This window comes from Stegodyphus dumicola, chromosome 10 (assembly GCF_044657685.1).
Source record: "Stegodyphus dumicola isolate Sdum_Otavi_A_Nest chromosome 10, ASM4465768v1".
NCBI classification, from domain to species: Eukaryota; Metazoa; Arthropoda; class Arachnida; order Araneae; family Eresidae; genus Stegodyphus; species Stegodyphus dumicola.
The window spans coordinates 179,380,059-179,393,387 of NC_140777.1; the positions used below are offsets into that span (position 1 = coordinate 179,380,059).

The window sequence follows — 13,329 nt, forward strand, 5'->3', positions numbered from 1 at the left end:
ACGAGAGACGTCATCCACAGTTAGCTCAAAATGACAATCCCACAGCAATTAATCCCACAGCAATTAAAAAAAAATAGACTTAAAAGGAATAATCCACATTATAATTAATAGAGCAATACTGTCAATAATTTACTTGCATTTTAAGTAGTTTTATTTGAAGAAAAATTCATTTCGTTATGTAAATTAAATCAGCAATCAAAACAAGATAAAAAGCACTTTAAAACAGGAAGAACAATGTTTATTTATACTCTATTATTTCGATAGGCAGAAGTCCTTAATCTACTTTTATGAATTAGAAATTTATTTTTAATAGATGATTTAACAATGATTATGTATTCCAAATTATATACACTTCAATTATGTATTCTTACCAATAAAAGCCGCTTCTAAAATACGGTAACATGGTTTTCATCAAACGCATTTTCTTCTGCTTTTTGTAGCTCTTGCAGAAAATTTAACTTAATTTGTATGATCTCTTTACAAGTCAAACACCAAAAATCAGCATTATATTGGCAAATTTTCCAGGACTAGTTTCGATGGTTTAATTACTGAACCATCTTCCTCGGCTGCCAAAGCTGACTTATTGTTTGTCGTTTGAGTTCTAAAATAATCGTTTGTTCGGCTTGTTGTTTTAACCTAAGTTAATTCGTATGATTTGTGGTAGTTATCTTTCCGTTGTACCACAATAAAAAATCTGATGTGTACACCACATGACTTCCTTGTATTGGAATATTAAATTATACGCATTTTTTCTTGCATTTCATTTAATCTTATTGGATTGAATTAAATCTACTTCGCCGACAGCGCATAAACCAAAATAGAATAAATGCATTCTTTAAAATTCACTCTAGTATTTGTTTACCATAGCGACACTCCGGCGCTAGATTCACTTAACAGTATTAATAATTATATAACAGTTAACTTATCTAATAATTATATAACGGAAACTAAGTTAACTGTTATATAATCCAATACTGATATAACAGTTAACTTATATATTTCGTTCATATTATAACTCATAATGCACAAAATTTATATCATTTAAAGAACAGAATTATCTAATCGTTGCCACATGTTCTATTCAAATACTATAATAAAGCTAGAATGATGTGTAAAAGAAATTAAGCAAACAAAACAAAAAAGAAACAGTTTTTCATTGAGTATTTCTCATTCAATTAATTCAGTTCTCATTTCGCGAGAAGGCAAAAATACATAAAAACTCAAAATATACTTAGACAACTTTAAAATTGTTGATAATTCTAAAAATATTGCATACAGATTTACTAAAGGCATAAAAACCTTATCCGGAAGATAAAAACAACATAATACAATCATTTTTAAAGCAAAAAATGTACAATTTACAAACATATAAGGGTAAAGAAACTGAGATCACTGAGCCGGGTGACAGAGCGGATATATATATAAATGTATTTATATACGTTTGGTGCGACCGATTGCAACCGAAATACGAGGTGTACATCTACATGTTTTAGCAGTCCTGTATACAAAATTTCAACGTTCTGAGGCTACTCGTTTTTGAGTTATGCGAGATACGTACGTACGCACGTACGTACACACGTTCGTACAGACGCCACGAAAAATTCTCTTCAGAATTAATTGTAAAGCAATTTTACAATTTTTTTGAAGGAAAAGAGTGTTTTATTCTGTCCTTACGTACAGATATCACGCAAAAACATCGTTAAATTGCATTCGATAGCGGTCAAAATGGATATTTTCGTTGAAATATGCTGCCTGAAACTTTTCGCGATTACAATATTTCCTTTTTACTTCGTACAAGGAAGTGAAAAGCATAAATTGTTTTAGACAAGGTCCATTTAATTCGTCTTCAGCTAGTCTTTAGGTGACTTTATTTAAATGAACAAATCAGAACAAATTCTGGTTAAACACTCTAAACCTCGCTTTTATTGAAATGTACTTTTTCATCCAAAATACGTTCATTGAATTTCTTGACAGACTTGAAAAACAAGAAATGAAAAACCCCAAATTTATTTTCTTATATTACAAAATTTACACGTATAGAAGTTATAATGGCTATAATAATTTTAATGAATTCAAATGCATAAGCAAGCTTAAAATGGGAATAGTGCAATGGATATATCGGTAGGGATTTTTAAGCGTAAGTCTAGTTTTCAGTTTCAAAAAGTTTCATTGAAAGATTCTATTACATCAGTCATCAAGTAATAGCAAACTGATGTAGGTATACTTTAAAAAGCAAAAAGTGTTTTTTTAATAACTTAAACTGGTATAACGATATATGCATTTCTTTGAATTCATGAGAGAAAATTTTTATTGTGAATTTCAAAACTTCAACCGTTAGACAATTTTATGCAGTGTGTCTGTCTCGGACCTCGGACCGAGATATGTATTAATGGAAAAAAAATAATTTAAGATTAATGAAAAAAAGTTTTAAATAATTAAATAATTATAATTTATTATTTAATTCATTTTTATTTGAAATTTTAATACCAGAATTATTTTCATAAATTTCAGCTGGTAGCTCTGACTTTTTTACAAACTTAAATTTTAATAATCCACTTTATATTTTTATTTATAAATGGCCTTCGGATTAAAAAAGGCTTGTTTAACTGAATTTTTATCTATTTATATGATTTAAAGTATCGGATTTTTCATATGTAACTGGATTTTCAGCAAGTTTCCCTTTCAAATTTCTCCGGGAAGGCTTACCTCCCCTTAAGCTGCTTTATAGAGATTACCATTTTTTTCTTGGTTCTCTATTGCTTCTTGGATTATTGGTTCCTGGCCTTTGTCGACTTTAACTGTTTCTCATTAACCATTAGTTTGGAGCAGATAACCGTGTTTATGCGCCAGAAACTGCAGTATAGACAAACACACCCTTCCCCTAAGGAGGCAGATCTCGTGGACTTGAATAATGTAATTAACTGTGACTGTAATTAAATAATCCAATCCAAGATTGTGATTTCTCTGTAACAAGTCTGCATGAAATCTCTTAGGACAACGAGTGAAAGTATAACCGCAGATCAGTTCGCAGAATACGGCAACGTAGATTTATAAACACTTCAGGAATCAGGAAAATACAAATTATTTGATATAAACAAAATGCAGCGCTATTAAAAATTATAACAAAAACTTATCATTAATGTCAAATCGTAAATTTGTTTCACAAGTCTCCAGCTTACGTACGAGATACGTTCTTGAGAACGATATTAAGACGGATTTATCCTTAACGTTAATTCTTGAGAAACATATACAGTGGGGATATTGTTAATGAGGATGATAATAATACAAAAATAGTATAATTATAATAATTCGTATGGACTAATAATACTAATGCAGTGTAATACTATACTGGACAATAATGTGGCACCGTTTCATTGTAGAAATTGCTTACAGAAATATAGCGATTTCTCTTTTAATTCAAACAAATAGAACCTTCGCTAAAAAAATAAATAAATAAATAAATAAAAATAAATAAATAAAATAAAATAAATAGATACCCTATAGCTTAAAAACACCACTGCTTCCATGAAAAAATTCTTCTAGGTATATTATTGGATATATCTGTATATTTTATGGAATCTGGAAATACATTCGAATGTAAAGTAACTTAGTAGTTTTTACTTCCTTGTACGAAGTAAAAAGGAAGTATTGTAATTGCGAAAAGTTTCAGGCAGCATATTTCAACGAAAATATCCATTTTGACCGCTATCGAATGCAATTTAACGATGTTTTTGCGTGATATCTGTACGTAAGAACAGAATAAAAGACTCGTTTCCTCCAAAAAAATTATAAAAATGCTTTAAAATAATTCTGAAGAGAATTTTTCGTGGCGTCTGTACGTACGTACGTATCTTGCATAACTCAAAAACGAGTAGCCTCAGAACGTTGAAATTTTGTATATAGGACTGCTATAACATGTAGATGTGCACCTCGTATTTTGGTTGCAATCGGCCGCTCCAAACGTATATAAATATATTTATATATATATCCACTCTGTTACCCGGTTCAGTGATCTCAGTTTCTTTACTCTTATATGTTTGTAAATTGTACAATTTTTGCTTTAAAAATGATTGAATTATGTGGTTTTTATCTTCCGGTTAAGGTTTTTATGCCTTTAGTAAATCTGTATGCAATATTTTTAGAATTATCAACAATTTTAAAGTTGTTTAAGTGCCGCTAAGCCTTTTTTTTTATGGCGGCCATAGCTTGTTTACATTTGAAACAGCAGAATAGTGGATTTGTTGCCAATCTAGAGAAACTTGTCTTCGCAACAACAAAGATAACGCCTTTATTTATTATTGCAAATTGAATCATGCTTAATCCTTTCTGGAATTTTTTTGAGGATATAAGTGTTTAAGATTTACTTCGTAATTTTGAATATAGATATTTTGAGTTTTTATGTATTTTTGCCTTGTCGGGAAGTGAGAACTGAATTAACTGAATGATAAATACTCAATCGTCAGTGAAAAACTGTTTCTTTTTTTTTTGTTTTTTTTTTTTTTTGTTTTGTTTGCTTAATTTCTTTTATACATCATTCTAGCATTATTATAGTATTTGAATAGAACACGTGGAAACGATTAGATAATTCTATTCTTTAAATGATATAAATTTTGTGCATTATGAGTTATAATATGAACGAAATATAATACTGTTAAGTGAATCTAGTGCCAGAGTGTCGCTATGGTAAACAAATACTAGAGTGCATTTTAAAGAACGCATTTATTCTATTGTGGTTTATGCCCTGTCGGCGAAGTAGATTTAATTCAATCCAATAAGTTTAAATGAAATGAAGAAAATGCGTATAATTTAATATTCCGTACAAGGAAGTCATGTGGTGTACACATCAGATTTTTTAATTTTATTTTAAAATAAATATGACGAGATATAATTGCAAGTTCAACCTTCTATTGATTAATGACAGCAATGCACTCCTCTTCTTTATGGAATATATATATGTATTTTCCCCCTTGTATGAGGTGTGTGTGTATATATATATATTTATGCATGTATAGAAAGAGGAGGGGGAAGGAAGAGAGAAACTTGGGGAAGCCTACAATATTGGATAATTTAAACTGTGGCAAAACACGCGAGAGCTATCGTCTATGACAAGGGATATCTTCATGAGGAGTTTTTTAAAGGACACTGATTTGTATTTGCGTTACACACATGTTAAACCACGAAAACTCAGAAGCAGGGAGCCTGTTGGTAGGAATCCTGGCCTGGGTCAAACTACCCATGTTAAGGGACTTTACTGTTCGGGCGCTTGTTGATTCTCATTCGCTAGGTTTGAAGCCTTGCCAAACTATCACTGTTCAGCCGTTTAGCCACTGCAAGCTCAAAAACAGGCAGGCGGAAAAAAATTAAAGATTAACACGTATCTGAAGTTGTACATCAGAATGCTGCAAATTTTAGACAAATATATTTTGACATAAGTAAACATGATTCTGATTATGGTAATACTGACGTCGCTGGAGAGGATGGAATAAGTGCTGGAGATTATAATTTAATTCTACTTCAGAAAAGAAATCTGATTTAATTCTGTTACATCAGGTTCAGGATATGATTTTTTTTGGTTTGTTTATGCCATTGGGAAGAAACTGATCTCGGAATTATTAACTTGCTTATTCGGTTTTTAATTACCTTTATGTAGATACTTAAGAATTCTTTTGTGTAAGCATGATACATAGTAAGTTGTGTTGTTCTATGCTCTCTTTCATCATGAAAAATTGTTAAATTCTTAAGCAATTCAATTTTGTGTAAGAAAAGTAGCATGCTTGAAATACGTTCTCTAACCTTAATTTTTTCCTAATATCTTTAATCAGAAAAACACGCTGTTTTTTTCATTATTTTTGAATGATATGACATCGTTGTTGAATAATAAAAATTAATTTTATCGAAAATGGCTTGAACTATTTATTGAAAATACGTTTGAACGATACAGCAGAATGGTTTAAACGATATAGCGAATAAGCGGAAATAATGTTCATTGTTCTGCCATACGCTCATTTAACGTTAGATTAATTCAACCACCTGGTTGTCAAGAATTCTAGGTGACATTTTGTGGGGGGGGGAAAAAGAGTTTTCTTTCTTCTGTTTTTCAGCCAAAATGTCACAATAATATAGGCGTCAATCACATGTTAGGCCAAAAAGATTTTATTTGTTTTTAACTGATATCCAAAGTTTTAGAAATATATGGAGATTAGATGCCAGGAAGTAAGACTCTGAGTATTTACCATCTTGTGGACATCAGCTAACAGGAAGTAAGAATCAAGTGTTTGCCATTTCATTTGAATGAACTAAAATGTTAGTAAAAATACTATACTTGAACTCACTAAATATCAGTTTGTAACACGAAGTCAGTAACCTCACGAAACCTGTTTTTCTTTGCTTTACAACATTTAATCCTTCTCAGTAAAAGTCTACGACGAATTTTGTTCTGAGCGGAAATTTTAATTTTATTCAGTACATTAGCAGAAAATTAAAGCTACTGTAGAATTTGGGGTATCCGAACTTCCAGAGTTGAGCTGTTTCGGATAATATTCTTTTGAACAACCGTACTCAGGTTGTTTTTCACATAAAAAAAAAGTCTCAAAAAGTGAAAACGTCTCATTTTTGTACAATCCACTTGCGATAGTATTTTTAATTCACTTTGAATAAAACTTCATAAATTTCATTTATTATTAAGCATTTTACACTCATTTAAATCACATATAAGACTTTCATTACACACATGCAAATGCCATTACCGACGCCTAAAAACATTAATTTTTTATTACACTTACCATTTTAAAATTATTAATTAATCTCTGTTAGACGATCAATCGTACGCGTCGATATTACTAAAGCTTAAATGCGTGAGAATTAAGGGGAAAAAAGCAATCTGTAAAATATATGAGGTTAAAAATAATTTGTAAAATCTCATTTAATAAGTGCCGATGCCAGAAATCTCTATGAGTATCAACATCAGTGGTAGCCCTCTAACAAAATTTCTTGCAGAATTGCCTTTGGAATTTTCAGTCACGTATGAAAATGTTTGATGTTTACGTTTTAGGTAATTTATTCATTGCCATAGAAATCCTCCAGCATTGCGCAAATTTCCACTGAACTAATCTATCCATGCACATTGTTATTTAAGGATGATCTCCCGACGGAAATTTCGAAGCCTCCAACCCCCCCTTTTTTATTGTATACGTATGCTGAGATAATTTGTTTACGTTATCAAATATGTATTTGCTTTTGACTATTGAAGGTTAAAAACTCATAAAACAGTTGGATATGGAGATCGGTTTCCGTGAATTGCGATTAAGCAAAATGGGTTATGCGGGGTTTTAACGGTAGCTAAATTCTTGATTCTAAATTTGACCCGTTTGCTGCACGAACTGGCATTTTGCAGCAAGCTGGTTGATGATGACACAAGTATTTGTAATGCCACGCAGGTCTATGGAGTTGGAGTTGAAGGCTTAGCTCTGTGTCCAGAAGGCTTGAAGAGTCATTCAAGCTGCCCGAAAGGCAAGAACCGAAAAAATACGAGAAATGTTTTTACTGAGAATGAGAATGTGGTGTAGAGGAAGTCAGTAATGTCTCAAGGCTTCTCTTCTCTGCTTTGAATGACCCTGATGCGAACAAATAGATGAAAACATTTACAAAGCTTAACATACTTCTTTGTGCTGGAGGGATTCTTAAATAAGTGTCACGAAATCAATTCACAATTAAGAGGTTTAAACGATATCTAAACCTCATTTGCTAATGCTTCTCTGAACATCTGAATCTTAATTCACAAGCCCATCAACAACCGAATGAATACGACTAGTGAATACTGATAGTTTGACCTGTGTTCAGATCTCGACGAAGGGATGACTGAGCGAGTGTTTCTATGATTTTTTCAATGTGCAACATGATTTGAGTCAGTTTTCATTTGAAAGTTTTCCATCTCAGGCAGATAGGTTTTCTGTGTTTTTACATAATCAAATAAATAAGAAAACTTAATTCACAAAAAGTTGGTTAGAAAGCGCACTCTTTGCAACCAATACAAGAGTTGGTTGAAAATATGATACACTCTTTGAAACCAATACGAGAGTTGGTTAAATAGTATATTATATCGTATACTATTTAATACATATAGTATACTATGTAATACATATACACAATGCATTGGTTAAACTTTGTGTACTTAGTATATTAAGTCATATACTACACTGGTGTGCAAAAATTAAGGACGAGACGGTTTTTTCAATATAACTTTGTACAAAAGCTTTCCAAATCAACACATTTAATACCGTAAGATCCCCAATACGTAAGGACATGAGTAATGTAAGCAACACTTACTAAAAGAGAAATCAGAGGGATAAAAAGAAGCTTTATTGAAAAAGTAGCATGGAGCGCAATGCGACTGAAGGCCGAAACATCCCTGTGATGGGTGTCCAGCAAGAAACATCCGGTCTTTAATAGGGGATATGATCTCCCCTGACTGCTAGGCAGGTTTTACAGCGTCTGCCCATGCTGAGAATGAGGGTATCAATGAGTTGTTGAGGCATTGCTGCCCATTCGTCTTGCAGCGCCAATCGAAGCTCCGGAATCGTTACTGGTGGTAAGGTACGAGCTGCTAAGCGTCTGCCTAGAAAATCCCATACATGCTCGATGGGATTGAGATCCGGAGATCGTGCCGGCCAATCCATACGTTCAATATCCTCACTCTCTAAGAGCTGTTCGGCAGCTACTGTGCGATGACATGGTGCATTGTCGTCCATGAAAAGGAACTGTGGACCCATAGCGCCTCTAAAAAGACGCACATATGGAAGAAGAATCTCGTTACAATAACGGGTCCCGTTGACTGAACCTGCGTCGAAGATGTGAAGGTCTGTACAACTACCAAGCATGATGCCTCCCCAAACGAGAACACCGCCACCTCCATACCTGTCCCTTTCAATGATGTTCGAGGGATGATTGAGGCTTCCCCGCTCTCTCCAGATGAGTATGCGATGAGAATCGCTACTCAGACTGAATCTGCTCTCATCTGTAAAGAGTACTCGTCCCCATTCATTGTCTCTCCAATTCCGGTGTTCCCGGCACCACAGAGAACGCCTTCTCCGATGGGCAGGCGTTAGAGGTACACACCGTACAGGGCGTCGTGCAAACAGACCACCACCGTGCAGTCTTCTGGCCACGGTAAAACGCGATATTGGTCGTCCAGTCGCCTGTGTCGTGTGTCTAGCGATTTCTCCCGCTGTCTGCCGCCTGTTTCTTCTGGCCTGTAAGGCAATATACCGGTCATCTGCGGGTGTGGTTCCTCGTGGACGACCACTACTAAACCCCCGGATAGCTGTTCCTGTAGTTTGAAATTGTCTCCAAAGTCGTTAAACGATGCTGTGAGCAATTCCGAACTCTGAAGCCACACTTGTCACACTGCGGCCTTCCTCCAACTTACAATTAACAATGATTCGACCTCGGGTAAAAGCATCCAGATGTCGTCTAACAGATTGATTATTCGCCATTTCTCGCTGAGGCAGCAACTCGGTGTGATTTTAACTGCTATACGTCGTGCAATCTCTTTGCCAGAAATACTGATCTTACACCGACAACATGCTTTATACTACTCAGACACTCCCCCATTACGTCTACCTGCATATCTGCGCATGTGTTACCGTACATCACCTTACTTAATCTCCTGATTGGTCTTTCTGTCCGCTCTGCCTCTTCGTTCAGCTGATATGCTAATTTTTCGACTTCGTCCTTAATTTTTGCACACCAGTGTATTATTATACCAAACATAGTCACTCTAGCAGCAGAAAGTAAGTACAAATCAGTCAACCATTTGTTACAGTTCTAACGCGCTGCTTATTTTCTATTCTAATGAATTCATTTATATATTTCGGAAAGATAGAGCTAAAAAGCGAAATAATTGTATAGTAAAAACACCTAGTTAACTGAAATTAAAAAGAAAATTTAATAATATCGTGGAGGAGAATATTTAATAATTATGGCGGTGTATTTCAATGTACTTCTCTCAACTAAATTCCAAAAAATATTGGGTTGTTCGAGAGGTTTTCTTATAGTAAATAAATATTTTGTAAAATAATATATTGTTCATTCTGGTCCAATACCTTTTGCCATCTTTCTGGCAGTAGCATGATTCCACGCTTATAAATTATTTTTTTCTTTGCCGGCAAAGAACTGATTCAAGTGATTTTTGACCTCCCCATTTGAACGTCTGAAAATATTATAGAGACCGGAATAAATAATAACCAGAAGGTTCCAGATCTGAAAAATAGGGTGATTTTGGCAGTATATCCCAACCGAGCAATCTTTTGGCGAGTAACCAGACATAGACGAGGTCTCGCATTATGTTGGTGGAACACTACACTTTTTCTGTTGATCAATTCTGGCCGCTTCTGTTTAAGTGATTCATTCAGATTGTCCAACTGATGACAGTACACTTCAGAATTGATTGTTGTGTTGTCCGGTAGAAGCTAAAAGAAACTATTCCTTTGAAATCCCACCGAACAGGTAGCATCATCTTTTTTTATGAATAGCGGCTTTCGAAGTGCTTTGAGCCATTTCATCTTTTTTGCCCCATGATCTTTTGCTTTCAACATTGTTGCAAACAAACCATTTCTTGTCCCCAGTGATGATACGTTTCAAAAATGGGTCGTTTGCTTGATGTTTGAGAAGCAAATCACAAACGTCAATGCGACGGCAGAAATTTCTTTCCGTGAGAACGTGAGAAGCACATATGTCGAGCTCTGAGATTAAACCTAGCCATTTCTAATAATGATGAAAGACCGAGTTCGATAAATTTAAACTCTCAGCGGTCTCAAGAGTTGTCAATCGCCAGTTTTCATCAGTTAATGCCTTTATTATGTCTTCCTCAGCTTTAACTGGCCTTCCACAACGTGGTGCATCTTCAAAGTCTAAATTGCCGGGCGGAAATTTTGTAAATCAGATTTGGAACTGGCGTTCTGTCAATACATCTTCTACATATACATCGGATATATATATATATTGATTGCTTGAACAACATTTTTAACTCTTCGATAGTAAAAAAGTAAAATATGCCGAAAAAGGGGCACCAACCAAAAAGTACTGCTTAGAATCAACTGAACATTTTCACTAGCAAACCTAGATATATCAGCTGTTAGAATATATAATGATTATGCGGCTTAGGTGTAAAGTTTCTGTGAAAAAGTACTTTTAAGCCCTCTGTTGGAAAAAAGCGAAATTACTTTCCGAAGAAACAATAGTTCTGCTTTAATCAAAAAATACGTAGGTATGAAACTACTCTCAGCTCTAAAGAATGATTAACTTTTTCTTCTAAAATTTTAATCTGCTTTTAAAATTCACGACTCAGGTATTAATGAGACAAAATTAAAAAGCCTCTAAAACAAATAATGTAATGTTTTACATTATATATTGCATTTAAAACTTTTTTCTTTATATTGCACATTTTCTCTTGAAAAAAGACTTCAGTTTCTAAAAATGTGCCTTTTTCGTGATTTCGAAATAAGGAATTGAAATTCCTTTAATACAGTTTTATAGTTATAACTTATCAACTTGCATTATTTTAAAAGGAAGGGTTTGAAGGATGTGCCCGAGGAAAACAGTTTCGGCGGGTTCTTAAGATTTTTGCAATCACAATTCTATGAGATTTAAGTAGAATACAAGTTTCATTAAACTGATAATACCGTTTATCATTCTACTTGTCTATTTGTACTTTTAGTTTTCAAATTACTGGTATCAAGAATTTTCTCTGAAAGGAATAAATGTTAGTCACTTTATAAGGTATTTCTCCCACCTTCTTCGTGTTCCTTCGTGGTGTGGTGGTCTGCACTGTGGGCCGGTATTCCAGAGGTCCCTGGTTCGATTCCCTGCGAAGGCGTTGCATATTTTTCATCTTACCTGCTTCCAAAAAACCTAATGTCTCCACAACTTAAAATTCATTCAGATTTCGTTCTCTGTAGCATCTAAAACTAAAATTTCAAGCGATTTATTACTATAAGAGAATAGGGGTGTCATCCTTTGGAACAATTTGCCATAAATATCCATTTTGAAATTTCCACAGTTTTTGAAAGTTTGATGTGCGCAACTTTCGGATTACGCGGTACAAACTCATTCGCCATATGGACTCAAGTTATTTTGCATTTTGGTGAAAGATGGTTGAAGAAATAAGAAGTACAGAATATAATTAATGTAAAAACAATATTTTAGCTAGGTTTATGTTTAAAGGAATTATATTTTTATTTCTTTTAGACCTTCAGGTATTTTTTTTACTAGTGCGGTAAAACCCTTGTCTATAAACAACATTTTAATGCAGTACAGTCAAACTTCATTACAATAAGAACCGAAAGACCGCCAGATATTTTCTTTTAAACCATTACTTACTATATCCATCAGGAGCTCAATCTATATTAGAATATGTAAGTTACAATTATTTTGACTTTTCACCCTTTTTTACTTCCTTATACGAAGAAAAGGAAGTATTGCAATCGCGAAAAATTTCAAGTATCATATTTCAGCGAAAATATCCATATTGACCGCTCTCGAAGCCATTGGAACGACATTTTTCGTGACATCTAATCGTACGGGCAGAATAAAGAACTTTTCTTTTCCAAAATGGACTGTAAAATGGATTCAGAAAAGATTTTTTTTCGTGATATCTCTACGTATGTATCTGACATAACTCAAAAATGAGTAGCCTCACGATGTTGAAATTTTGTACACGGAACTGCTATAACATATAGTTGAGCACCTCTCTTTTTGGTTGCAAGCGGCACCAAACATATAAACTTTTTAGTTGCTAGCACCAAACTTATATATAAATATGTGCATATACCTAATCTATTACCCAGCTCAGTAAGAGGTTTCTTTTATTCTTATATTTTGCTAAATTACGCATTTTTTGTTTTAAAAATGGTTGAATTATGTTGTTGTTACGTTCCCGGTTAAGGTGTTTATACCTTTACTTAATCCGCATGAAATAGTTGTAGAATTATCAACAGTTTAAAAGTGGAACTGGGACTAACGAGACCGCCATTTGTTTACATTTGAAACTTTTAGTAGAATAGTGAATGAAGTCAGTTTTTGCACCAATTTTAGTGTCTTTTTGCCCAATAGGACCAAAAGTTAGCTTTAAATTTTTGTGCATAAAAAATGTTATCTTTTTGCCCGTTGGCCGAATTTCTTTTCTTTGTATAGAAACTCTAATTGTAATTGTAAAAGTGTTTTTTTTTTTTTTCCAACTGTTTTTATCTATATTCGGTGTTTTACGTTTTTCTGTATTTTACCATTTTTAATGAAGGTGTTTGGAGTTTTTATGTATTTTTGGCTTGCCGCGAA

At 33.7% G+C, this 13,329-nt stretch overlaps 1 protein-coding gene across 3 annotated transcripts in view; it reads left to right on the forward strand.

The window, feature by feature from the left end:
• The window catches only part of LOC118187325 (ets DNA-binding protein pokkuri-like), a 132,410-nt gene that overhangs the window by 31,186 nt on the left and 87,895 nt on the right, over window positions 1-13,329 (forward strand). The gene's annotated exons all lie outside the window — the stretch shown is intronic.